The sequence below is a fragment of the Stenella coeruleoalba genome, assembly GCF_951394435.1.
Source record: "Stenella coeruleoalba genome assembly, contig: scaffold_281, whole genome shotgun sequence".
Lineage (NCBI taxonomy): Eukaryota > Metazoa > Chordata > Mammalia > Artiodactyla > Delphinidae > Stenella > Stenella coeruleoalba.
In genome coordinates, this window is record NW_027646394.1 from 87,634 (window position 1) to 105,602 (window position 17,969).

Consider the following 17,969-nt stretch of genomic DNA (forward strand, 5'->3'; position numbering starts at 1 on the left):
TAACACTAACCCGCGCCCTCACACGCACGCTCCCCCTAAAGCGTTGCCGTACCCTCACCTGGACCCTAAACCGTCCCCGTCCCCTAAACCTAACCCTAGCCCGAACCCTAACCCTAACCCTTCCCCGAAGCCTGACCCTCACCCGTCCCCTAATCCTAACCCGTACGCTAACACTAACCCGCGCCCTCACACGCACGCTCCCCCTAAAGCGTTGCCGTACCCTCACCTGGACCCTAAACCGTCCCCGTCGCCTAAACCTAACCCTAGCCCGAACCCTAACACTTCCCCGAAGCCTGATCCTCACCCGTCCCCTAATCCTAACCCGTACGCTAACACTAACCCGCGCCCTCACACGCATGCTCCCCCTAAAGCGTTGCCGTACCCTCACCTGGACCCGAAACCGTCCCCGTCCCCTAACCCTAACCCTAGCCCGAACCCTAACCCTAACCCTTCCCCGAAGCCTGACCCTCACCCGTCCCCTAATCCTAACCCGTACGCTAACACTAACCCGCGCCCTCACACGCACGCTCCCCTTAAATCGTTGCCGTTCCCTCACCTGGACCCTAAACCTTCCCCATCCCCTAACCCTAACCCTAGCCCGAACCCTAACCCTAACCATTCCCCGAAGCCTGACCCTCACCCGTCCCCTAATCCTAACCCGTACGCTAACACTAACCCGCGCCCTCACACGCACGCTCCCCCTAAAGCGTTGCCGTACCCTCACCTGGACCCTAAACCGTCCCCATCCCCTAACCCTAACCCTAGCCCGAACCCTAACCCTAACCCTTCCCCGAAGCCTGACCCTCACCCGTCCCCTAATCCTAACCCGTACGCTAACACTAACACGCGCCCTCACACGCACGCTCCCCCTAAAGCGTTGCTGTACCCTCACCTGGACCCTAAACCTTCCCCGTCCCCTAACCTAACCGTAGCCCGAACCCTAACCCTAACCCTTCCCCGAAGCCTGACCCTCACCCGTCCCATAATCCTAAGCCGTACGCTAACACTAACCCACGCCCTCACACGCACGCTCCCCCTAAAGCGTTGCCGTACCCTCACCTGGACCCTAAACCGTCCCCGTCCCCTAACCCTAACCCTAGCCCGAACCCTAACCCTAACCCTTCCCCGAAGCCGGACCCTCACCCGTCCCCTAATCCTAACCCGTACGCTAACACTAACCCGCGCCCTCACACGCACACTCCCCCTAAAGCGTTGCCGTACCCTCACCTGGACCCTAAACTGTCCCCGTCCCCTAACCCTAACCCTAGCCCGAACCCTAACCCTAACCCTTCCCCGAAGCCTGACCCTCACCCGTCCCCTAATCCTAACCCGTACGCTAACACTAACCCGCGCCCTCACATGCACGCTCCCCCTAAAGCGTTGCCGTACCCTCACCTGGACCCTAAACCGTCCCCGTACCCTTACTCTAACCCTAGCCCGAACCCTAACCCTAACCCTTCCCCGAAGCCTGACCCTCACCCGTCCCCTAATCCTAACCCGTACGCTAACACTAACCCGCGCCCTCACACGCACGCTCCCCCTAAAGCGTTGCCGTACCCTCACCTGGACCCGAAACCATCCCCGTCCCCTAACCCTAACCCTAGCCCGAACCCTAACCCTAACCCTTCCCCGAAGCCTGACCCTCACCCGTCCCCTAATCCTAAGCCGGACGCTAACACTAAACCGCGCCCTCACACGCACGCTCCCCCTAAAGCGTTGCCGTACCCTCACCTGGACCCTAAACCGTCCCCGTCCCCTAACCCTAACCCTAGCCCGAACCCTAACCCTAACCCTTCCCCGAAGCCTGACCCTCACCCGTCCCCTAATCCTAACCCGTACGCTAACACTAACGCGCGCCCTCACACGCATGCTCCCCCTAAAGCGTTGCCGTACCCTCACCTGGACCCTAAACCGTCCCCGTCCCCTAACCCTAACCCTAGCCCGAACCCTAACCATAACCCTTCCCCGAAGCCTGACCCTCACCCGTCCCCTAATCCTAAGCCGAATGCTAACACTAACCCACGCCCTCACACGCACGCTCCCCCTAAAGCGTTGCCGTACCCTCACCTGGACCCTAAACCGTCCCCGTCCCCTAACCCTAACCCTAGTCCGAACCCTAACCCTAACCCTTCCCCGAAGCCTGACCCTCACCCGTCCCCTAATCCTAAGCCGTACGCTAACACTAACGCGCGCCCTCACACGCATGCTCCCCCTAAAGCGTTGCCGTTCCCTCACCTGGACCCTAAACCGTCCCCGTCCCCTAACCCTAACCCTAGCCCGAACCCTAACCATAACCCTTCCCCGAAGCCTGACCCTCACCCGTCCCCTAATCCTAACCCGTACGCTAACACTAACACGCGCCCTCACACGCACGCTCCCCTTAAAGCGTTGCTGTACCCTCACCTGGACCCTAAACCTTCCCCGTCCCCTAACCCTAACCGTAGCCCGAACCCTAACCCTAACCCTTCCCCGAAGCCTGACCCTCACCCACCCCTAATCCTAAGCCGTACGCTAACACTAACCCGCGCCCTCACACGCACGCTCCCCCTAAAGCGTTGCCGTACCCTCACCTGGACCCTAAACCGTCCCCGTCCCCTAACCCTAACCCTAGCCCGAACCCTAAGCCTAACCCTTCCCCGAAGCCTGACCCTCACCCGTCCCCTAATCCTAACCCGTACGCTAACACTAACCCGCGCCCTCACACGCACGCTCCCCCTAAAGCGTTGCCGTACCCTCACCTGGACCCGAAACCGTCCCCGTCCCCTAACCCTAACCCTAGCCCGAACCCTAACCCTAACCCTTCCCCGAAGCCTGACCCTCACCCGTCCCCTAATCCTAAGCCGTACGCTACCACTAACCCGCGCCCTCACACGCACGCTTCCCCTAAAGCGTTGCCGTACCCTCACCTGGACCCTAAACCGTCCCCGTCCCCTAACCCTAACCCTAGCCCGAACCCTAACCCTAACTCTTCCCCGAAGCCTGACCCTCACCCGTCTCCTAATCCTAACCCGTACGCTAACACTAACCCGCGCCCTCACACGCACGCTCCCCCTAAAGCGTTGCCGTACCCTCACCTGGACCCGAAACCGTCCCCGTCCCCTAACCCTAACCCTAGCCCGAACCCTAACCCTAACCCTTCCCCGAAGCCTGACCCTCACCCGTCCCCTAATCCTAAGCTGGACGCTAACACTAACCCGCGCCCTCACACGCACGCTCCCCCTAAAGCGTTGCCGTACCCTCACCTGGACCCTAAACCGTCCCCGTCCCCTAACCCTAACCCTAGCCCGAATCCTAACCATAAACCTTCCCCGAAGCCTGACCCTCACCCGTCCCCTAATCCTAAGCCGAACGCTAACACTAACCCACGCCCTCACACGCACGCTCCCCCTAAAGCGTTGCCGTACCCTCACCTGGACCCGAAACCGTCCCCGTCCCCTAACCCTAACCCTAGCCCGAACCCTAACCCTAACCCTTCCCCGAAGCCTGACCCTCACCCGTCCCCTAATCCTAAGCCGTTCGCTAACACTAACCCGCACCCTCACACACACGCTCCCCCTAAAGCGTTGCCGTACCCTCACCTGGAACCTAAACCGTCCCCGTCCCCTAACCCTAACCCTAGCCCGAACCCTAACCCTAACCCTTCCCAGAAGCCTGACCCTCACCCGTCCCCTAATCCTAACCCGTACGCTAACACTAACCCGCGCCCTCACATGCACGCTCCCCCTAAAGCGTTGCCGTACCCTCACCTGGACCCTAAACCGTCCCTGTCCCCTAACCCTAACCCTAGCCCGAACACTAACCCTAACAATTTCCCGAAGCCTGACCCTCACCCGTCCCCTAATCCTAAGCCGTACGCTAACACTAACCCGCGCCATCACATGCACGCTCCCCCTAAAGCGTTGCCGTACCCTCACCTGGAACCTAAACCGTCCCCGTCCCCTAACCCTAACCCTAGCCCGAACCCTAACCCTAACCCTTCCCCGAAGCCTGACCCTTAACCGTCCCCTAATCCTAACCCGTACGCTAACACTAACCCGCGCCCTCACACGCACGCTCCCCCTAAAGCGTTGCCGTACCCTCACCTGGACCCTAAACCATCCCCGTCCCCTAACCCTAACCCTAGCCCGAACCCTAACCCTAACCCTTCCCCGAAGCCTGACCCTCACCCGTCCCCTAATCCTAACCCGTACGCTAACACTAACCCGCGCCCTCACACGCACGCTCCCCCTAAAGCGTTCCCGTACCCTCACCTGGACCCGAAACCGTCCCCGACCCCTAACCCTAACCCTAGCCCGAACCCTAACCCTAACCCTTCCCCGAAGCCTGACCCTCACCCGTTCCCTAATCCTAACCCGTTCGCTAACACTAACCCGCGCCCTCACACGTACGCTCCCCCTAAAGCGTTGCCGTACCCTCACCTGGACCCTAAACCGTCCCCGTCCCCTAACCCTAACCCTAGCCCGAACCCTAACCCTAACCATTCCCCGATGCCTGACCCTCACCCGTCCCCTAATTCTAACCCGTACGCTAACACTAACCCGCGTCCTCACACGCACGCTCCCCCTAAAGCGTTGCCGTACCCTCACCTGGACCCTAAACCGTCCCCGTCCCTTAACCCTTACCCTAGCCCGAACCCTAACCCTAACCCTTCCCCGAAGCCTGACCCTCACCCGTCCCCTAATCCTAACCCGTACGCTAACACTAACCCGCGCCCTCACACGCACGCTCCCCCTAAAGCGTTGCCGTACCCTCACCTGGACCCTAAACCGTCCCTGTCCCCTAACCCTAACCGTAGCCCGAAACCTAACCCTAACCCTTTCCCGAAGCCAGACCCTCACCCGTCCCCTAATCCTAAGCCGTACGCTAACACTAACCCGCGCCCTCACACGCACGCTCCCCCTAAAGCGTTGCCATACCCTCACCTGGACCCTAAACCGTCCCCGTCCCCTAACCCTAACCCTAGCCCGAACCCTAACCCTAACCCTTCCCCGAAGCCTGACCCTCACCCGTCCCCTAATCCTAACCCGTACGCTAACACTAACCCGCGCCCTCACACGCACGCTCCCCCTAAAGCGTTGCCGTACCCTCACCTGGACCCTAAACCATCCCCGTCCCCTAACCCTAACCCTAGCCCGAACCCTAACCCTAACCCTTCCCCGAAGCGTGACCCTCACCCGTCCCCTAATCCTAACCCGTACGCTAACACTAACCCGCGCCCTCACACGCACGCTCCCCCTAAAGCGTTGCCGTACCCTCACCTGGACCCGAAACCGTCCCCGTCCCCTAACCCTAACCCTAGCCCGAACCCTAACCCTAACCCTTCCCCGAAGCCTGACCCTCACCCGTCCCCTAATCCTAAGCCGTACGCTAACACTAACCCGCACCCTCACACGCACGCTCCCCCTAAAGCGTTGCCGTACCCTCACCTGGACCAGAAACCGTCCCCGTCCCCTAACCCTAACCCTAGCCCGAACCCTAATCCTAACCCTTCCCCGAAGCCTGAACCTCACCCGTCCCCTAATCCTAACCCGTACGCTAACACTAACCCGCGCCCTCACACGTACGCTCCCCCTAAAGCGTTGCCGTACCCTCACCTGGACCCTAAACCGTCCCCGTTCCCTAACCCTAACCCTAGCCCGAACCCTAACCCTAACCCTTCCCAGAAGCCTGACCCTCACACGTCCCCTAATCCTAACCCGTACGCTAACACTAACCCGCGCCCTCACACGCACGCTCCCCGTAAAGCGTTGCCGTACCCTCACCTGGACCCGAAATCGTCCCCGTCCCCTAACCCTAACCCTAGCCCGAACCCTGACCCTAACCCTTCCCCGAAGCCTGACCCTCACCCGTCCCCTAATCCTAAGCCATACGCTAACACTAACCCACGCCCTCACACGCACGCTCCCCCTAAAGCGTTACCGTACCCTCACCTGGACCCTAAACCGTCCCCGTCCCCTAACCCTAACCCTAGCCCGAACCCTAAACCTAACCCTTCCCCGAAGCCTGACCCTCACCCGTCCCCTAATCCTAAGCCATACGCTAACACTAACGCGCGCCCTCACACGCACGCTCCCCCTAAAGCGTTGCCGTACCCTCACCTGGACCCTAAACCGTCCCCGTCCCCTAACCCTAACCCTAGCCCGCACCCTAACTCTAACCCTTCCCCGAAGCCTGACCCTCACCCGTCCCCTAATCCTAACCCGTACGCTAACACTAACCCGCGCCCTCACACGCACGCTCCCCCTAAAGCGTTGCCGTACCCTCACCTGGATCCGAAACCGTCCCCGTCCCCTAACCCTAACCCTAGCCCGAACCCTAACCCTAACCCTTCCCCGAAGCCTGACCCTCACCCGTCCCCTAATCCTAAGCCGTACGCTAACACAAACCCGCGCCCTCACACGCACGCTCCCCCTAAAGCGTTGCCGTACCCTCACCTGGACCCGAAACCGTCCCCGTCCCCTAACCCTAACCCTAGCCCGAACCCTAACCCTAACCCTTCCCCGAAGCCTGACCCTCACCCGTCCCCTAATCTTAACCCGTACGCTAACACTAACCCGCGCCCTCACACGCACGCTCCCCCTAAAGCGTTGCCGTACCCTCACCTGGACCCTAAACCGTCCCCGTCCCCTAACCCTAACCCTAGCCCGAACCATAACCCAAACCCATCCCCGAAGCCTGACCCTCACCCGTCCCCTAATCCTAACCCGTACGCTAACACTAACCCGCGCCCTCACACGCACGCTCCCCCTAAAGCGTTGCCGTACCCTCACCTGGACCCTAAACCGTCCCCGTCCCCTAACCCGAACCCTAGCCCGAACCCTAACCCTAACCCTTCCCCGAAGCCGGACCCTCACCCGTCCCCTAATCCTAACCCGTACGCTAACACTAACCCGCGCCCTCACACGCACGCTCCCCCTAAAGCGTTGCCGTACCCTCACCTGGACCCTAAACCGTCCCCGTCCCCTAACCCTAACCCTAGCCCGAACCCTAACCCTAAACCTTCCCCGAAGCCTGACCCTCACCCGTCCCCTAATCCTAACCCGTACGCTAACACTAACCCGCGCCCTCACACGCACGCTCCCCCTAAAGCGTTGCCGTACCCTCACCTGGACCCTAAACCGTCCCCGTACCCTTACTCTAACCCTAGCCCGAACCCTAACCCTAACCCTTCCCCGAAGCCTGACCCTCACCCGTCCCCTAATCCTAAGCCGTACGCTACCACTAACCCACGCCCTCACACGCACGCTCCCCCTAAAGCGTTGCCGTACCCTCACCTGGACCCTAAACCGTCCCCGTCCCCTAACCCTAACCCTAGCCCGAACCCTAACCCTAACCCTTCCCCGAAGCCTGACACTCACCCGTCTCCTAATCCTAACCCGTACGCTAACACTAACCCGCGCCCTCACACGCACGCTCCCCCTAAAGCGTTGCCGTACCCTCACCTGGACCCGAAACCGTCCCCAACCCCTAACCCTAACCCTAGCCCGAACCCTAACCCTAACCCTTCCCCGAAGCCTGACCCTCACCCGTCCCCTAATCCTAAGCCGGACGCTAACACTAACCCGCGCCCTCACACGCACGCTCCCCCTAAAGCGTTGCCGTACCCTCACCTGGACCCTAAACCGTCCCCGTCCCCTAACCCTAACCCTAGCCCGAACCCTAACCCTAACCCTTCCCCGAAGCCTGACCCTCACCCGTCCCCTAATCCTAAGCCGTACGCTAACACTAACGCGTGCCCTCACACGCACGCTCCCCCTAAAGCGTTGCCGTACCCTCACCTGGACCCTAAACCGTCCCCGTCCCCTAACCCTAACCCTAGCCCGAACCCTAACCCTAACCCTTCCCCGAAGCCTGACCCTCACCCGTCCCCTAATCCTAAGCCGAACGCTAACACTAACCCGCGCCCTCACACGCACGCTCCCCCTAAAGCGTTGCCGTACCCTCACCTGGACCCTAAACCGTCCCCGTCCCCTAACCCTAACCCTAGCCCGAACCCTAACTCTAACCCTTCCCCGAAGCCTGACCCTCACCCGTCCCCTAATCCTAAGCCGTTCGCTAACACTAACCCACACCCTCACACGCACGCTCCCCCTAAAGCGTTGCCATACCCTCACCTGGACCCTAAACCGTCCCCGTCCCCTAACCCTAACCCTAGCCCGAACCCTAACCCTAACCCTTCCCAGAAGCCTGACCCTCACCCGTCCCCTAATCCTAACCCGTACGCTAACACTAACCCGCGCCCTCACATGCACGCTCCCCCTAAAGCGTTGCCGTACCCTCACCTGGACCCTAAACCGTCCCTGTCCCCTAACCCTAACCCTAGCCCGAACCCTAACCCTAACCCTTTCCCGAAGCCTGACCCTCACCCGTCCCCTAATCCTAAGCCGTACGCTAACACTAACCCGCGCCCTCACACGCACGCTCCCCCTAAAGCGTTGCCGTACCCTCACCTGGACCCTAAACCGTCCCCGTCCCCTAACCCTAACCCTAGCCCGAACCCTAACCCTAACCCTTCCCCGAAGCCTGACCCTTACCCGACCCCTAATCCTAACCCGTACGCTAACACTAACCCGCGCCCTCACACGCACGCTCCCCCTAAAGCGTTGCCGTACCCTCACCTGGACCCTAAACCATCCCCGTCCCCTAACCCTAACCCTAGCCCGAACCCTAACCCTAACCCTTCCCCGAAGCCTGACCCTCACCCGTCCCCTAATCCTAACCCGTACGCTAACACTAACCCGCGCCCTCACACGCACGCTCCCCCTAAAGCGTTGCCGTACCCTCACCTGGACCCGAAACCGTCCCCGTCCCCTAACCCTAACCCTAGCCCGAACCCTAACCCTAACCCTTCCCCGAAGCCTGACCCTCACCCGTCCCCTAATCCTAACCCGTACGCTAACACTAACCCGCGCCCTCACACGCACGCTCCCCCTAAAGCGTTGCCGTACCCTCACCTGGACCCTAAACCATCCCCGTCCCCTAACCCTAACCCTAGCCCGAACCCTAACCCTAACCCTTCCCCGAAGCCTGACCCTCACCCGTCCCCTAATCCTAACCCGTACGCTAACACTAACCCACGCCCTCACACGCACGCTCCCCCTAAAGCGTTGCCGTACCCTCACCTGGACCCGAAACCGTCCCCGTCCCCTTACCCTAACCCTAGCCCGAACCCTAACCCTAACCCTTCCCCGAAGCCTGACCCTCACCCGTCCCCTAATCCTAAGCCGTACGCTAACACTAACCCGCACCCTCACACGCACGCTCCCCCTAAAGCGTTGCCGTACCCTCACCTGGACCCGAAACCGTCCCCGTCCCCTAACCCTAACCCTAGCCCGAACCCTAACCCTAACCCTTCCCCGAAGCCTGACCCTCACCCGTCCCCTAATCCTAACCCGTACGCTAACACTAACCCGCGCCCTCACACGTACGCTCCCCCTAAAGCGTTGCCGTACCCTCACCTGGACCCTAAACCGTCCCCGTCCCCTAACCCTAACCCTAGCCCGAACCCTAACCCTAACCCTTCCCCGAAGCCTGACCCTCACCCGTCCCCTAATCCTAACCCGTACGCTAACACTAACCCGCGCCCTCACACGTACGCTCCCCCTAAAGCGTTGCCGTACCCTCACCTGGACCCTAAACCGTCCCCGTCCCCTAACCCTAACCCTAGCCCGAACCCTAACCCTAACCCTTCCCCGAAGCCTGACCCTCACCCGTCCCCTAATCCTAACCCGTCGCTAACACTAACCCGCGCCCTCACACCCACGCTCCCCCTAAACCGTTGCCGTACCCTCACCTGGACCCTAAACCGTCCCCGTGCCCTAACCCTAACCCTAGCCCGAACCCTAACCCTAACCCTTCCCCGAAGCCTGACCGTCACCCGTCCCCTAATCCTAACCCGTACGTTAACACTAACCCGCGCCCTCACAGGCACGCTCCCCCTAAAGAGTTGCCGTACCCTAACCTGGACCCTAAACCGTCCCTGTCCCCTAACCCTAACCCTAGCCCGAACCCTAACCCTAACCCTTCCCCGAAGCCTGACCCTCACCCGTCCCCTAATCCTAACCCGTAGGGTAACACTAACCCACGCCCTCACACGCACGCTCCCCCTAAAGCGTTGCCGTACCCTCACCTGGACCCTAAACCGTCCCCGTCCCCTAACCCTAACCCTAGCCCGAACCCTAACCCTTCCCCGAAGCCTGACCCTCTCCCGTCCCCTAATCCTAACCCGTACGCTAACACTAACCCGCGCCCTCACACGCACGCTCCCCCTAAAGCGTTGCCGTACCCTCACCTGGACCCTAAACCGTCCCCGTCCCCTAACCCTAACCCTAGCCCGAACCCTAACACTAACACTTCCCCGAAGCCTGACCCTCACCCGTCCCCTAATCCTAACCCGTACGCTAACACTAACCCGCGCCCTCACACGCACGCTCCCCCTAAAGCGTTGCCGTACCCTCACCTGGACCCTAAACCGTCCCAGTCCCCTAACCCTAACCCTAGCCCGAACCCTAACCCTAACCGTTCCCCGAAGCCTGACCCTCACCCGTCCCCTAATCCTAACCCGTACGCTAACACTAACCCGCGCCCTCACACGCACGCTCCCCCTAAAGCGTTGCCGTAACCTCACCTGGACCCTAAATCGTCCCCGTCCCCTAACCCTAACCCTAGCCAGAACCCTAACCCTAACCCTTCCCCGAAGCCTGACCCTCACCTGTCCCCTAATCCTAACCCGTACGCTAACACTAACCCGCGCCCTCACACGCATGCTCCCCCTAAAGCGTTGCCGTACCCTCACCCGGACCCTAAACCGTCCCCGTCCCCTAACCCTAACCCTAGCCCGAACCCTAACCCTAACCCTTCCCCGAAGCCTGACCCTCACCCGTCCCCTAATCCTAACCCGTACGCTAACACTAACCCGCGCCCTCACACGCACGCTCCCCCTAAAGCGTTGCCGTACCCTCACCTGGACCCTAAACCGTCCCCGTCCCCTAACCCTAGCCCGAAACCTAACCCTAATCCTTCCCCGAAGCCTGACCCTCACCCGTCCCCTAATCCTTACCCGTACGCTAACACTAAATCTTACCCTACATGTACGCTATCCCTAAACTGTTGTCGTACCCTAACCTGTACCCTAAACCGTCCCCGTTCCCTAACTGTAACCCTAACCCGAAGCATTACCCTAACACTTACCCTAATCCTAAACGGTACACTAACACTGACCTGTACCCTAACACTTTCGCTCACCCTAAACCATTGTCGCATCCTAAACCATACCCGTTCCCTAATGCTAACCTTAACCCTACCCTAAACCCACTTATTGCACTATAGCTCAGGAAAATTAAAATAACAAGAAACAACCACCGCAAAGTTTAGGGCTGCTCTGTTTACAAGAGCCTCGACTACGGTACAAATTAAATATCCTTGACAGAGAGAAATGGATAAAGAAGTTTTCGTACTTACGTACAATGGAATATCACTCAATAATGAAATCAATGTCCTCAGGCCCGTACAAGCATAATGAATGGATTTAGGTACGATGATTCAAAGGAAATAAGTCACACAGAAAAAGAAACTTATCATAAGATATCACTTATAGAGGGAATGTAAACTTGGCTACACATGAACTGAATTACAAAACAGAACAGAGTCTCACATTTAGAAAACAAACTTATGCTTTCTTAAGGGGAATGGTGAGTTGGGGTGCTGCGTAAAACCAGAGATTGAAATGAGCACAGATACTATTCCATAAGCCAAATATATAATAGACAAGATATACTCCTTGCTCAACGAATTAGACTCAACACCACCTATTCACCGCAGAGGAATATATCTGACAATAAGAATATTAAAACATATGTATCTATATGTCTCTGTAAGAGAATCAAGTGTGTGTAGAGCAGTATACACAGCCGTGAAAAATCAACTAAACCCCATTATTAAAATAAATTTCAAAAACAAAGACAGTGAAGGAGAGAAAGTTCTTAAATAATTCGTTCAGGGCTTGTGATGAAACTTGGATTTACCACATCTACACCCACAGCTGGGTGAGACATAAGGCAGGACATTTGGGGCTGAGAGGATTGGTGAGGTTCGGTGAGCAAATGCAGACCCTTTGAAGTAATACTGTATGCTACCCATTCCCTGGGTCCCAACTCTCCTGGTTTAAGGGATTCTTCCTACAGCTAAAACATGCATGGGAAACCCAGAGGATTGTACACCATGTGATCGGGCAACGTTTCTAAAACCCATCTCATTTTTTGTCCCCTGGTACACGGGTTCGCCATTCCAGACGCTTTACTAAACATCTCCCCACGTGGAGAGTCAGTGCCTTAAAACTCCTGTTTGGCACAGTTAGCAATTTCTGCGGAGGTTGAACGGGAATCGGGAGAACCAATGAGAGACTAGCTGTAGGTGTTTGGACGGTCACATTTCACTCTAATTTCCCACCAGGAAGAGGAATTAACAAAAGGCTCAGCGTGCCGTGATGAAACAAGATTAGGGCCTGAAGCAATCCTGCAGTTCTGCGGCCAGCACACAAGAAAGCGAGTTGAAGAAAGGACCTCAGGGGCACTGTAATTCATAAACCTGCAGAGTTATAAATGACAGCTATCGTCCAAAAATATATTGAGGTAAGGCTGCGAAGAGGACTTGAAAGCATGGCACAATTGCAGGAAATATATTTCAGGAGGTAGATGGAAACTGCATTTAAAGCATATGAAAAGCGGCAGAACTTTGACAATGATGCACTTGGCCAAAAAGGGCATATGCGTTTTTTTCCTGAATACATGCAGGAAAAAACGCATATGCTCTTTTTGTCCAAATAAGCAAGCCTGCAACGGAGATCTGCACTACAATGAAGTCTCACTTCCCACCGGTCAAAAGGGCCATCTGAAAAAAGTGTAAAAACCAGAAAGGCAGGACAGGCCATGGAGAACTGGGAGCCTTGTTATGCTGATGGGCGGGATGTAAATTGCCAACAGCCACTCTGGAGAAGTGTATGGTGTTTCCTGAAACCTCTAAAAAACAAAGCTACAGAGCCTAGGTTGCTTCCACTTATGGTCCTATAGCTTAGGAAAATTAAAATCAACAAGACACAGCCACCCCAAAGTTTAGGGCTGCTGTGTTTACAAGAACCTCAACTATGGTACAATTTAAATATCCCAGAAAGAGGAAAAGGGATAAAGAAGTTGTGGTACTTATGTACAATGAAATATCACTCAGCAATGAAATCAATATCATCAGGCCCGTAGGAGCATAATGAGTGAATTTAGGTACGATGATTCTAAGGAAATAAGTCACACAGATAAAGAAACTTATCATAAGATATCACTTATAGAGGGAATGTAAACTTGGCTACACATGAACTGAATTACAAAACAGAACAGAGTCTCACATTTAGAAAACAAACATGTTTGCTTAAGGGGAAAGGTGAGTTGGGGTGCTGCATAAATCCAGAGATTGAAATGAGCACAGATACCGTTCCATAAGCCAAATATGTAATAGACAAGACCTACTCCTTGCTCAGCGAAGTGGACTCAACACCCCCTATTCACCGCAGAGGAATATATCTGACTAGTAAGAATCTTAAAATCTATGTATTTATATGGCTCCGTAAGAGAATCAAGTGTGTGTACAGACGCATAAACACAGCAGTGAAAATTAGCTCAACCCCATTATAAAAATAAACTTCAAAAACAAAACAGAAAGACAGTGAAAGAGAGAGAAATTCTTAAATAATTCGTTCAGGCTTGTGATGAAACCTGGATTTACCACATCTACACCCACAGCTGGGTGAGACATAAGGCTGGACACTTGGGGCTGAGAGAATTGGTGAGATTCGGTGAGCAAATGCAGGCTCTTTGAAGTAGTACTGCGTGCTACCCATTCCATGGGTCCCAACTCTCCAGGTTTAAGGGATTCTTCCTACACCTAAAACATGCGTGGGAAACCCAGAGGATGGTCCACAGTGTGATCGGGCAAGGTTTCTAAAACGCATCTCATTATTCGTCCTCTGGTACTCGGGTTCGCCATTCCAGATGCTTTAGTAACAATCTCCCCACTTGGAGAGTCAGTGCTTGTAACCTCCTGTTTGGCACACTCTGCAATTTCTGCGGAGGATGAACGGGAATAGGGAGAACCAATGAGAGACTAGCTGTAGTTGTTTGGACGGGCACATTTCACTCTAATTTCCCACCAAGAAGAAGAATTAACCAAAGGCTCAGCGTGCCACGCTGGAACCAGATTAGGGCCTGAAGCAATCCTGCCGTTTTGCGTCCAGCTCACAAAAAAGCGAGTTGGAAAAAGGAGCTCAGGGTCACTGCAATTCACAAACTTGCAGAGTTATAAAGGACAACTATCGTCCAAAAATATATTGAGGTAAGGCTGTGAAGAGGACTTGAAAGCAAGGCACAATTGCAGGAAACAGATTTCAGGAGGTAGATTGGAATTGCATTTAAAGCACATGAAAAGCGGCAGAACTTCGACAATGATGCACTTGGCCAAAAAATGCATATGCGTTTTTTCCTGAATATATCCAGGAAAAAACGCATACGGCCATTTTTGCCAACCAAGGAAGCGTGCAATGGAAATCCGCACTACAATGAAGTCTCACTTCCCACCGGTTAAATGGGCCATCTGAAAAAAGTGTAAAATCCAGAAAGGCAGGACAGGCCATGGAGAACTGGGAGCCTTGTTATGCTGATGGGCAGGATGTAAATGGCCAACAGCCACTCTGGAGAAGTGTATGGTGTTTCCTGAAACATCTAAAAAACAAAGCTACAGAGACTCGGGCACTTCCACTTATGGTCCTATAGCTTAGGGAAATTAAAATAAAAAAGACACAGCCACCCCAAAGTTTAGGGCTGCTGTGTTTACAAGAACCTCGACAACGGAACAACTTAAATATCCCAGAAAGAGAAAAATGGATAAAGAAGTTGTGGTACTTACATACAATGGAATATCACTCCGCAATGAAATCAATGTCATCAGGCCCGTAGCAGCATAATGAGTGGATTTAGGTTCGATGATTCTGAGTGAAATAAGTCACACAGAAAAAGAAACTAGTCATAAGATAACACTTATAGAGGGAATGTAAACTTGGCTACACATGAACTGAATTACAAAACAGAACAGAGTCTCACATTTAGAAAACCAACTTATGCTTGCTTAAGGGGAAAGGTGAGTTGGGGTGCTGCATAAATCCAGAGATTGAAATGAGCACAGATACCGTTCCATAAGCCAGTAATAGACAAGATATACTCCTTGTTCAACGAAGTGGACTCAACACCCCCTATTCACCGCAGAGGAATATATCTGAGTAGTAAGAATCTTAAAACCTATGTATTTATATGTCTCCATAAGAGAATCAAGTGTGCATCGAGCGGCATAAACACAGCAGTGCAAATCAGCTAAACCCCATTATAAAAATAAATTTCAAAATCAAAACACAAAGACAGTGAAAGAGAGAGAAATTCTTAAATAACTCGTTCAGGCTTGTTATGAAACCTGGATTTACCACATCTACACCCACAGCTGAGTGAGGCATAAGGCTGGACACTTGGGGCTGTGAGGATTGGTGAGGTACGGTGAGCAAATGCAGACCCTTTGAAGTAGTACTGCGTGCTACCCATTCCATGGGTCCCAACCCTCCAGGTTTAAGGGATTCTTCCTACAGCTAAAACATGCGTGGGAAACCCAGAGGATGGTCCACAGTGTGATCGGGCAAGGTTTCTAAAACGCATCTCATTATTCGTCCTCTGGTACTCGGGTTCGCCATTCCAGACGCTTTACTAACAATCTCCCCACTTGGAGAGTCAGTGCTTGTAACCTCCTGTTTGGCACATCGTTTGGCAGCGATGCACTTGGCCAAAAAGGGCGTATACGTTTTTTCCTGAGTATATTCAGGATAAAATGCATACACACTTTTTGGCCCACCAAGCAAGCGGGAAATTCAAATCTGCACTACAAAGAAGTCTCATCCTAACACGTACACTATCCCTATCCCGCTACCATACCCTAACCTGTACCTGAGACCGTACCCGTTCCCTAACCCTAACCCTTACCCTAAGCTGTACACGAACACTAACCCGTACGCTAACATGTACCCTAACAGTAACACATAGCCATACACTAAACTTTATCCTAACCCTACCCCGTATCCTAACCCTTTCCCTAAACCGTACCATAACCCGTATCCTAATCCTAACCCATCCCCTAACACTAACCCATAACCTAACCCGTACCCTAATCCTAACCCATACACTAACACGTACCCTAACCTTAACCCGTTGTCATACCCTAACCTGCAACCTAATCTGTACCCATTCCCTAACCCTAACCCTTACACTATCCCGTACCATAATCCTAACCTGTACACTAACACTAAACCGTACCCTAACACTTACCCTACTCCTAACCCGTGGTCATACCCTAAACTGTACCCCAAACCATACCCGTCCCCTAACCCTAACTCTAAACCTTACCCTAAACCGTACCCTAATCCTAACCCGTACACTAACACTAAACTGTACCCTAACACGTACCCTAACCCTAACCCTTTGTTGTTCCCTATCCTGTACCCTAAACTCTACCCCTTCCTTAACACTAAACCTAACCCTAACCCGTACCTAACACTAACCCATACACTAAACCTAACCATAACCCTGAACATAAACCGTACCTGAATCCTAACCCATACCCTAACACTAACCCATACCTTAACCCGTACCCTAACACTAAACCATAGCCATACCCTAAACTGTACCCTAACACTAACCCGTACCATAACCATAACCCTAAACCATACTCTAAGCCATACAATAATCCTAACCCGTACCCTAACCCTAAATCTTACCCTAAACCCTAATCCTTACCCTTAGCTTAATTTTGTTTTTTTGTATTTAAAAAAATATTTTCTTGGGTTAAAACAAACTAGCAGAACAACAAAATAGAGGGCTTCGCTGGTGGTGCGGTGGTTAGAATCTGCCTGCTAATGCAGGGGACACAGGTTCGAGCCCTGGTCTGGGAGGATCCCACATGCCATGGAGCAACTAGGCCCATAAGCCACAACCAGTGAGCCCTCGCATCTGGAGCCTGTGCTCTGCAACAAGAGAGGCCGCAATAGTGAGAGGCCCGCGCACCGAGATCAAGAGTGGCCCCCCACTTGCCACAACTAGAGAAAGCCCTCACACGGAAACTCAGACCCAACACAACAAAAATAAATAAATAAATAATAAACTCCTACCCCCCCCAAAAAAAAGAACAACAAAATAAAACAGAAAGTAACCTGAGTGTCCCTCAAAAAGCTAAGTCTGAAATAGTTGGTACTTCTGTTCTATGGAATGTTATGTAGCCTATAAAAAGTGTGAGAGCTAAATCTGTTTTTCTACAGTGAGAAGCATGATATTCCAGATGTATAGAACACCTGGATAAAATGAGAAATCTACACATTATGCTGGTCGTTTCAGTAAATGGGAAAGGATGGCAAGTGGTAAAATATTATCTTTTCCTTTAATTTTTTAAATTTCACTTGTTACAAAGAACTTCAATTATAATTGTACTTTAAAAAAGTAACAATGGAAATTTAAAAGAAAAAATATATATTGTGTGTTCAGTTACGTTTCATAGAATTATGAAATGCTCCACCCTCTGGCCATTACCTGAAAAAACAGCTTTAAAACCTATGCTAATTGTCACTTCATATGAACAAGTCCTGCAGGGCTGTAAAGGAAACCTGCCTTCATCATGTCTTGCGGGAGGTAAAGGCCAAAGTATTTCAAAATGTGGCACATATTTCAAGAAAACCATTTGAAGAACTAAGCTGTAATAACCGTTTGAAAAATAAAAGGACATGCCTGAAAGCTCAGTTTCAAAGGATTATGAGACACATGCAAATCCAACCACACAGAGGTATCAGCTCACACCATTCAGAATAACCATCAGGAAAGAAACTACAAACGATCAATGCTGAA

General features: G+C 53.7%; 1 long non-coding RNA gene across 1 annotated transcript in view; it reads right to left on the minus strand.

Annotated features, from left to right (window-relative positions):
• Nucleotides 1-13,613: 13,613 nt before the first annotated feature.
• LOC307181140 overlaps nucleotides 13,614-17,969 on the minus strand; it is a 29,973-nt gene continuing 25,617 nt past the window's right edge. Inside the window, exon 5 of the long non-coding RNA XR_013825999.1 lies at nucleotides 13,614-15,028. This is a non-coding gene — a long non-coding RNA (uncharacterized lncRNA). The remainder of the gene's footprint in view (nucleotides 15,029-17,969) is intronic.